Raw genomic sequence first — 11522 nt, 5'->3', positions numbered from 1 at the left:
GAGGGAGAGAGGGAGAGACAGGGGGATAGAGAGGTAGAGACAGAGGGATAGAGAGAGGGAAAGAGAGACAGGAAAGAGAGGAGAGACAGAGGGATAGAGAGGGAGAGAGAGGAAACAGAGGGATAGAGAGGGATAGAGAGGGAGAGACAGAGGGATAGAGAGGGAGAGAGAGGAGAGACAGAGGGATAGAGAGGGAGAGGGAGAGACAGAGGGATAGAGAGGGAGAGAGAGGGAGAGACAGAGGGATAGAGAGGGAGAGAGAAGGAAGGCGGGAGCCATGCGGAGGACAGGGGTAGGTGTCTGTGGTGGAGCAGTGTTCTCCTGCTCGGTAACTCTAACTGGACCGGGGGAGTTGTTCCACCTCCTAGTGCTTCTCCTACTAACGATGACTCAGCTCCCGGTCGCTGACTCGGCTCTCCGTTACCGGGTGGCTGAGGAGGGCCCCGCTGACGTTATGATCGGTAATGTGGCTGCCGACCTCGGCCTGTCCGCGGGCACCGGCTCCGGAGATGTCACATTCGCCCTAGAGAGCGGCTCGGAGTTCTTCAAGATTGATAACGTTACCGGGGAGCTGACTACCGGGCAGCGGAGGATTGACCGGGAGAAGCTGTCCCAGTGTCAGATGATCTTCGATGAGAACGAGTGTTTCCTGGACTTCGAAGTGTCTGTGATTGGTCCGCTCCAGAGTTGGGTGGATCTCTTTGAGGGCCGTGTGGTCATCACCGACATCAACGACAACACTCCTTCGTTTCCGTCGTCGGTACTGACATTATCTGTCGAGGAGAACCGTCCAATAGGCACGCTGTATCTGTTACCCACGGCGACGGATCGCGACTTTGGGCGCAATGGGATTGATCGTTATGAGCTGATTCAAGATGGCAGCTCTTCCGGGTCGGCGGGGTCAGGGTTGGGGTCAGCGAGGAGAGCAGCCGGTGGGCCTATGGGAAGAGCGGATGGAACAGGAGGAGGAGGGGATAGGAGGAGAGGAGCATTGGATAACAACGGAGGAGGTGCAGGAGGAGGTGCAGGAGGAGGTGTGAGGAGCAGTGTGTTTGAGCTCCAGGTCGCCGACACGCCCGACGGCGAGAAGCAACCACAGCTGATCGTGAAAGGCCCTCTGGACCGTGAAGCACGCGACTCGTATGAGCTGGTTCTACGGGTCCGGGACGGTGGCAACCCTCCTCGCTCTTCCCAGGCGCTTCTCCGTGTCGCCATCACCGATGTCAACGACAACAGGTAGGATGAAAACCTAGTCTAGTGAAAAGCATGAGCTGATGCACACCCAAAAATGTTAGTAGAGGTGCTGACTAATGGAGAGTAAACTGTCTAAAAAGTTGGATTGGTTTACCCATTGAACTAAAGAGCTGGAATAGTAGCATCAGCATAGAGAAACACTAGCATAATTATCATAGAGCACCACTACCTAAATTAGCATAGAGCACAACTGGCTAAATTAGCATAGACCACCACTAGCTAAATTAGTATAAAGCACCACTAGCTAAATTAGAATAGAGCACAACTGGCTAAATTAGCATAGAGCACAACTGGCTAAATTAGCATAGAACACCACTAGCTAAATTAGTATAAAGCACCACTAGCTAAATTAGTATAAAGCATCACTAGCTAAATTAGCATAGAGCACAACTGGCTAAATTAGCATAGAGCACAACTGGCTAAATTAGCATAAAGCACAACTGGCTAAATTAGCATAGAGCACAACTGGCTAAATTACCATAGAGCACCACTAAATTAGTGTAAAGCGACACTAGCTAAATTAGTATAAAGCATCACTAGCTAAATTAGCATAAAGCATCACAAGCTAAATTAGCATAAAGCACCACAAGCTAAATTAGTATAAAGCATCACTAGCTAAATTAGCATAAAGCATCACAAGCTAAATTAGCATAAAGCATCACTAGCTAAATTAGCATAAAGCATCACAAGCTAAATTAGCATAACACATCACAAGCTAAATTAGTATAAAGCATCACTAGCTAAATTAGGTTGAAAAGCACAAACAATGTTATCTTCTAAATACATGGTATTTCTTTTCATTTCTTTATCGACCACAGCCCACGCTTCGAGAGAGCCATCTATGAGGCCGAGATGGCGGAGAATGCGCCTCCCGGAACCCCCGTCCTCCAGGTGCGCGCTTCGGACCGCGACGTCGGCGTCAACGGACAGGTGGAGTACGTCTTCGGCGCTGCCACGGAATCTGTCCGCCGTCTTCTCCGACTGGACGAGGCTACCGGTTGGCTGAGCGTCCTCCACAGGATTGACCGGGAGGAAGTGGCCCAGTTACGGTTCACGGTTACGGCAAGGGATCGTGGTCAGCCGCCGCGCACCGACCGGGCGACCGTAGTCCTGGTGGTCCGGGATGAGAACGACAACGTTCCGGTCGTGGAGATCAGGAAGATCGGACGGATTCTGGTGAGGGACGGAGTGGCGCTGGTACCGGAGAATGTTCTGGTGGACACACCGGTGGCGCTGGTTCAGGTGTCAGACCGCGACCAGGGGGAGAACGGGGCGGTAACGTGCACGGTGGTCGGGGACGTACCGTTCACCCTGAAACCAGCGGGAGAGACGGCGCTCCTGCCACTGCCCGCGGATGACGCCTTCGACAGGTGAGATGAAAACACTTCCACATTGATCTGTTTAGAGTTTATTTTATTTTCATTTTTAAAAGTAAAGTTCGGAGTATTCCAGCACGGCGCACCGAGAGGCTGAAATAGTATTGGAGCATCAACGTACAGCACCATAATATAAACCTGACAGCTAGCTACATTTAGTTGAAAATCACAAAAATCACATACACAATATATGTTCATTTGAGCCATATAAATTCAAAATGTTCTATATTTAGATTTTGTAACTCTCTTTCCACAGCAGGAAGTATTTATATTGCTTAATTTCTTCGTAATTTTCGGTTAATATTTAACCTTGTTTCCTCAGAAACCGTAAGAAGTATTTCCTCCACACTTCGGCCCTGTTGGATTACGAGGCCACTAAAGAGTACAGCGTGACCATCGTGGCAGTCGACTCCGGTTCCCCGTCTCTCTCCAGCAACAGCTCTCTCATGGTCAGGGTAGTCGACATCAACGACCACACTCCTGCCTTCGCCCAGGCCGTGGTGGAGGTCCACTTTGCCGAGAACAACCAACCAGGAGAGCGTGTGGTCACCGTGGTTGCGGCGGATGCCGACTCCGGCAAGAATGCAGAGATTGTGTATTCATTGGATCCGTCCGTTAACGGCCTGTTCTATATTGATGCTGATAATGGGGATATCCGTGCGACGGGGTTCTGGACCGGGAGGTCAGGGAGAGGTACGAGTTCCAGGTGATCGCCAGGGATAAGGGATTCCCCTCGCTGCAGGGGTCGGCCACGGTGGTAATCATGGTGACCGACCGCAACGACAATACTCCGAAGTTCGTCCAGGAAGTGTTCACGTTCTACGTGAAGGAGAACCTCCTTGCCAACAGCCCAGTCGGCATGGTAACAGTAACAGACGCGGATGAGGGTGAGAACGCGGAGCTGAGTCTTTTCGTAGAGATGGAGGAAGAAGAAGGAGATGAGGTGGAGGGAGGAGGAGGGGAGAAGCACAAGGGAGTAGGAGAGGAGGGAGGAGGAAGAGGAGGGAGAGGTGAAGACTTGTTCTCCATAGAGAACAACACAGGGACGATCTTCTCCTCCGTGGCATTTGACCGGGAACGCCGTTCCACCTACACCTTCCGCGTCCGGGCCATCGACGGCGGGGCTCCTCCTCGCTCCGCCACGGCGACAGTCTCCCTCATCGTAACTGATGAGAACGACAACGCCCCCTCCGTGACCTCACCCACCAACGAATCCTACACCCTCCTCCCCCGGCCTCCTCCACCCGGACCATCGTCAGAACCGTGGCCGCCTCGGACTCGGACTTTGGCCGCAACGCTGACCTGCGCTTCTCCCTGGTAGGAGGGAACCCCTTCAGGCTGTTTGAGATCGGCCTGGCCAGTGGAGTGATCACTGTGGCAGAGCCCCTAGAGAGGAGACACAGGGGGCTGCATCGCCTGGTGGTCAGGGTCAACGACAGTGGAGAGCCGTCGCTCTGCGCCACCGCGCTGGTCCACGTCTTCATCAACGAGAGTCTGGTCAACGCTACACTGGTGGACGCACAGGTAATTATGAATATGTCTTTGGCATGTGTCCTAAATGGCACCCTATTCCCTATGAAGTGCACTACTTTTGATCAGCCGCCCCCATCGACTCTGGTCAAATGTAGTGCACTGTGTAGGGAATAGGGTGCCATTTGAGACTCGTACATACTGTACATGCATACCTCTACTCTACTCTATTCCATTCCGTTCTGACTTTGGTGACATTGAGTCCATTTGTTAAGGCCCTACTGTTCTATACAGGCTATATTTACACTTCTCCTGCTCAATAGCTTAGAATGGGCCAATGCAATGCACCAGCCTATAATGGAATGGTAGGGATCGATTAGAACAACTTAGAATGGGCCAATGCAATGCACCAGCCTATAATGGAATGGTAGGGATCGATTAGAACAACTTAGACTGGAACAGTAGAACAAATGAAAATGGAATTCTAGAATGGAACAAATTAGAATTGAACAATAGAATGGAATAAATTAGAATTGAACAATAGAATGGTTTAATGGAATGTGGCCGCTCAGAGTGGGACATCATTTCATCTTTTAACAAGAACAGTGTAGACCAGACCAGAGCAATAGAGGGCAGACAAATGGATGGATCGAATCAACATATTATCACACTTCATTCAACTGCTCAAAGGGCTTGATGATTAGTTAATTAGTTTGATCGGGTGTGCTAGTGTTGGGATAGAATAAAGACGTTTAAGTTAGGGAGACCCCAGGTCAAGGTCTGAGTTGACACATGAAACTGCGGTCCAGAGTTTCTCCTGGTACAGGTTACAGGGTTGGGAAAACTCCTGGCTATGAAGAAACATTTCCATCTAGTTTCTCATTGGCCAACTTGTGACTCCTACTGATAAAACAAACGAATTGAGTCATTTTCTGCTGCGTTGCCATTTCATTCACTAATCAACTCGCTCTCACACACACACACACACACACACACACACACACACACACACACACACACACACACACACACACACACACACACACACACACACACACACACACACACACACACACACACACACACGCGCGCGCGCACACACACACCACCCCTTTGGCACTTTGGCATCCTTCCACCACTCCCTCTCGCACACACACACACACACACACACACACACACACACACACACACACACACACACACACACACACACACACACACACACACACACACACACACACACACACACACACACCCCCTTTGGCATCATTCCACTGTCAGAGAGAATTCTTTGTGCGATGGAGGCAGTAACACAGATAACGTCTTCATATCTGTGTCTGTGACCATTAAAACTTTGATATCCTTCTAGTCCATAGCTGTGCTATGCTGGGCTGTTCCAGTCAAACTAAACTGTCTATGGTGTAATGTCAAGGAGTTCTAGATTACAACATGCTTCCAACACATTACAATCCATTGTTCCATAGAATCATTTTGTCATTCTATTGTGTTCTGGTTTCCACTCTACAATTCTATTGCAATCAAACGTCTGGTTCTTTTCGTTGCAACTGAACCAGTCCCAGGCATAACTCTGTGCCCGTGTTATAGGCTTCAACGTGGACCTGGAGTTCTCCTTAGTTTTCAGCCATAACAAGGGCCCAGGGTTTTTCATGTTTAGGTCACAAGGTAATGAATAAATCTTGGCCCTAAAGCTACACCGCTAACTAAAGCTACACCGCTAACTAAAGCTACACAGCTAACTAAAGCTACACCGCTAACTAAAGCTACACAACTAACTAAAGCTACACAACTAACTAAAGCTACACCGCTAACTAAAGCTACACAGCTAACTAAAGCTACACAGCTAACTAAAGCTACACCGCTAACTAAAGCTACACCGCTAACTAAAGCTACACAGCTAACTAAAGCTACACCGCTAACTAAAGCTACACAGCTAACTAAAGCTACACCGCTAACTAAAGATACATCGCTAACTAAAGCTACACCGCTAACTAAAGCTACACAGCTAACTAAAGCTAAACACAGCTAACTAAAGCTACACCGCTAACTAAAGATACACTAAAGCTACACCGCTAACTAAAGATACACTGCTAACTAAAGATACACCGCTAACTAAAGATACACTAAAGCTACACCGCTAACTAAAGATACACTAAAGCTACACCGCTAACTAAAGATACACTGCTAACTAAAGCTACACCGCTAACTAAAGATACACCGCTAACTAAAGCTACACCGCTAACTGCTAACTAAAGATACACCGCTAACTAAAGATACACTAAAGCTGCAGCGTTAACTAAAGATACACCGCTAACTAAAGCTACACCGCTAACTAAAGATACACCGCTAACTAAAGATTCACAGCTCACTAAAGCTGCACCGCTAACTAAAGATACATCGCTAACTAAAGACACACCGCTAACTAAAGATACATCGCTAACTAAAGCAGCACCGCTAACTAAAGCTACACCACTAGCTATTCATCGTATCGATATCAAGAGAGGCACAGCACTACCTGCAGAGTGAAACGGTTCTGGTGTTTAAAGCTAAGCAGTACAAACTTTGGTGCAGCAGAGCGGAAGACTCCTGGGGGAGCTGGGGGGAGGGAGGGAGAGAGAGAGAGATGTGTCAGGATGGATGATGAGGCACTGCTAGAGCTAAAGTGGTAGTGCTGCATTCTCCTGTTGAACACTTACAAGGAGACACACCCACAGGAATGCACACACACACACATGCCGCATATACACACACCTAGCATGCACACATACACACACATAGCAGAGACACACACACACACCCACACAGTGTGCTAGAGGCATGCTCAGCAGAATGTGAATGGGACAGAAGAAGACTGCAGAACAGCGAAGAACAGAACAGAAACGATAACGATAAGAGGAGAACAGGACAGAAGAGAGAGAGAGAGAGAACAGAGAAGAACAGAGAGGAACAGAGGGGAACAGAAGAGGAGAACAGAGAAGAACAGAGGAGAACAGAGGAGAAAGGAGAACAGAACAAAGGAGAACAGAGAAGAACAGAGAACAGAGGAGAACATAACAGAGGAGAACAGAGAGGAGAACAGAGGAGAACAGAGGAGAAAGGAGAACAGAACAGAGGAGAACAGAACAAAGGAGAACAGAGAAGAACAGAAAACAGAGAACAGAACAGAGGAGAACAGAGAAGAACAGAGGAGAACAGAGAACAGAGGTGAAAGAAGAACAGAACAGAGGAGAACGGAACAAAATAGAAAGAACAGAGAAGAACAGAGAACAGAGGAGCACAGTAAAGAGGAGAACTGAGAACAGGGGAGAACAAATCAGAGGAGAACAGAGGAGAACAGAACAGAACAAAAGAGAAAGAACAGAGGAGAACAAAGGAGAACAGAGGGGAACAGAACAGAGCAGAACAGAGGAGAACAGAGAAGAACATTGAACACAGGATAACATAGGGGAACAGAACAGAAGAGAGCAGAATGGAGAACAGAGCAGAGAACAGATGACAACAGAACTGAGAACAGGGGAGAACAGAGAACAGAGGAGAACAGAAAAGAGGAGGACTGAGAACAGGGGAAAACAGAGGAGAACAGAGCAGATAACAGATGAGAAAGGAGAACAGAGAACAGAGGAGAAAAGAGAACAGAGGAGAACAGAGGATAAAGGAGAACAGAGGAGAACAGAGGAGAACAGAGGAGAACAGAGGAGAAAGGAGAAAGGAGAATAGAGGAGAACAGAGGAGAAAGGAGAACAGAGAACAGATGAGAACAGAGGATAAAGGAGAACAGAGGAGAAAGGAGAACAGAGGAGAAAGGAGAACAGAGGAGAACAGAGGAGAAAGGAGAACAGAGGAGAAAGGAGAACAGAGGAGAAAGGAGAACAGAGGAGAACAGAGAACAGATGAGAACAGAGGAGAAAGGAGAACAGAGGAGAAAGGAGAAAGGAGAATAGAGGAGAACAGAGGAGAAAGGAGAACAGAGAACAGATGAGAACAGAGGATAAAGGAGAACAGAGGAGAAAGGAGAACAGAGGAGAACAGAGAACAGATGAGAACAGAGGAGAAAGGAGAACAGAGGAGAAAGGAGAACAGAGGGGAACAGAGGAGAACCGAGGAGAACAGAACCAGTCAACATAAGAACAATATAATGGAACAGAGAAGAGGGGATGAATGGAACCAATACAATAGAATCTACTAAGACAATAGACAGTTATCCTAACCAAGTCCATTCTCTGATATAAACCCATGAACCAATACAATAGAGTACTAAGACAATAGGCAGTTATCCTAACCAAGTCATTCTCTGATATAAACCCATGAACCAATACAATAGAGTCTACTAAGACAATAGACAGTTATCCTAACCAAGTCCATTCAATGACATAAACTCATGAACCAATACAATAGAGTCTACTAAGACAATAGACAGTTATCCTAACCAAGTCCATTCAATGACATAAACTCATGAACCAATACAATAGAGTCTACTAAGACAATAGACAGTTATACTAACCAAGTCCATTCTCTGATATAAACCCATGAACCAATACAATAGAGTCTACTAAGACAATAGACAGTTATCCTAACCAAGTCCATTCTCTGATATAAACCCATGAACCAATACAATAGAGTCTACTAAGACAATAGGCAGTTATCCTAACCAAGTCCATTCTCTGATATAAACCCATGAACCAATGCAATAGAGTCTACTAAGACAATAGACAGTTATCCTAACCAAGTCCATTCTCTGATATAAACCCATGAACCAATACAATAGAGTCCACTCTGACAATAGATTCCACTCTGATTGTCTTGTCAAACAATGGAGCAGGACCTGTGTGACTCGGGCAAATTGCTTTTCAAACTGGGTTACGTTAACCTGCAAATTAAACCTCCAGAGAGAGATGGGATAATGTGTGAATCTGATATTGAGTGTTTTAGGGGTAATGTGTGAATCTGATATTGAGTGTTTTAGGGGTAATGTGTGAATCTTATATTGAGTGTTTTAGGGGTAATGTGTGAATCTTATATTGAGTGTTTTAGGGGTAATGTGTGAATCTTATTTTGAGTGTTTTAGGGGTACTGTGTGAATCTTATATTGAGTGTTTTAGGGGTAATGTGCGAATCTTATATTGAGTGTTTTAGTGGTAATGTGTGAATCTTATATTGAGTGTTTTAGGGGTAATGTGTGAATCTTATATTGAGTGTTTTAGGGGTAATGTGTGAATCTTATATTGAGTGTTTTAGGGGTAATGTGTAAATCTGATATTGAGTGTTTTAGGGGTAATGTGTGAATCTGATATTGAGTGTTTTAGGGGTAATGTGTGAATCTTATATTGAGTGTTTTAGGGGTAATGTGCGAATCTTATATTGAGTGTTTTAGGGGTAATGTGTGAATCTTATATTGAGTGTTTTAGGGGTAATGTGTGAATCTTATATTGAGTGTTGCAGGTTTAATGTGTGAATCTTATATTGAGTGTTTTAGGGGTAATGTGTGAATCTGATATTGAGTGTTTTAGGGGTAATGTGTGAATCTGATATTGAGTGTTTTAGGGGTAATGTGTAAATCTGATATTGAGTGTTTTAGGGGTAATGTGTAAATCTTATATTGAGTGTTTTAGGGGTAAAGTGTGAATCTTATATTGAGTGTTTTAGGGGTAAAGTGTGAATCTTATATTGAGTGTTTTAGGGGTAATGTGTGAATCTTATATTGAGTGTTTTAGGGTTACTGTGTGAATCTGATATTGAGTGTTTTAGGGGTAATGTGTGAATCTGATATTGAGTGTTTTAGGGATAATGTGTGAATCTGATATTGAGTGTTTTAGGGGTAATGTGTGAATCTTATATTGAGTGTTTTAGGGTTAATGTGTGAATCTGATATTGAGTGTTTTAGGGTAATGTGTGAATCTTATATTGAGTGTTTTAGGGTTAATGTGTGAATCTGATATTGAGTGTTTTAGGGTTAATGTGTGAATCTGATATTGAGTGTTTTAGGGGTAATGTGTAAATCTTATATTGAGTGTTTTAGGGGTAATGTGTGAATCTTATATTGAGTGTTTTAGGGGTAATGTGTGAATCTTATATTGAGTGTTTTAGGGGTAATGTGTGAATCTTATATTGAGTGTTGCAGGTTTAATGTGTGAAACTTATATTGAGTGTTGTAGGGATAATGTGTGAATCTTATATTGAGTGTTTTAGGGGTAATGTGTGAATCTTATATTGAGTGTTTTAGGGGTAATGTGTGAATCTTATATTGAGTGTTGCAGGTTTAATGTGTGAAACTTATATTGAGTGTTTTAGGGGTAATGTGTGAATCTTATATTGAGTGTTTTAGGGGTAATGTGTGAATCTTATATTGAGTGTTGTAGGGATAATGTGTGAATCTTATATTGAGTGTTTTAGGGGTAATGTGTGAATCTTATATTGAGTGTTTTAGGGGTAATGTGTGACTCTTATATTGAGTGTTTTAGGGGTAATGTGTGAATCTTATATTGAGTGTTTTAGGGGTAATGTGTGAATCTTATATTGAATGTTGTAGGTATAATGTGAATCTGATATATTGAGTGTTTTGGGGATAATGTGTGAATGTTATATTGAGTGTTGTAGGGAATAATGTGTGAATCTGATAGAGTGTTGTAGGGATAATGTTTTAATTTTATATTGAGTTTTGTAGGGATAATGTGTGAATCTGATATAAATTGTTGTAGGGGTAATGTTTTAATCTTATATTGAGTGTTGTAGGGATAATGTGCGAATGCTATATTGAGTGTTGTAGGGATAATGTTTTAATCTTATATTGAGTGTTTTAGGGATAATGTGTGAATTTGATATATTGAGTGTTTTAGTGATAATTTGTGAATCTGATATATTTAGTGTTTTGGGGATAATGTTTGAATGTTATATTGAGTGTTGTCGGGATAATGTGTGAATTTGTTATATTGAGTATTGTAGTGATAATTTATGAATCTGATATATTGAGTGTTTTAGGGATAATGTGTGAATTTTATATTGAGTGTTTTAGGGATAATGTGTGAATCTGATATATTGAGTATTGTAGGGATAATGTGTGAATCTGATATACTGAGTATTGTAGGGATAATGTGTGAATCTGATATATTGAGTGTTTTAGTGATAATGTGTGAATCGGATATATTGAGTATTGTAGGGATAATGTGTGAATGCTGTATATTTGGAGTGCTACTTTGTCAGAGTGGTGGTGCAGAGAGCAGTAAAAGCAGCGTCAGCGATGCTGATAATAATGTAATGCTACATTAGCTACATTATTAGCATGTGGTTCAAGTATTATCTACATTATTAGCATGTGGTTCAAGTATTCTATTTAATAATGGAACATAAAAGAGGATTCAAATGTCCTATCATTTACACACACACACACACACACACACACACACACAC

At 44.1% G+C, this 11522-nt stretch overlaps 1 pseudogene; it reads left to right on the top strand.

Moving 5' to 3' along the window:
- The first annotated feature begins 210 nt into the window (after window positions 1-210).
- The window catches only part of LOC135506599 (protocadherin-7-like), a 16938-nt pseudogene continuing 5626 nt past the window's right edge, over window positions 211-11522 (top strand).

Source organism: Oncorhynchus masou, chromosome 20 (genome assembly GCF_036934945.1).
Source record: "Oncorhynchus masou masou isolate Uvic2021 chromosome 20, UVic_Omas_1.1, whole genome shotgun sequence".
Lineage (NCBI taxonomy): Eukaryota > Metazoa > Chordata > Actinopteri > Salmoniformes > Salmonidae > Oncorhynchus > Oncorhynchus masou.
This window is presented reverse-complemented; position numbering and strand designations above follow the sequence as displayed.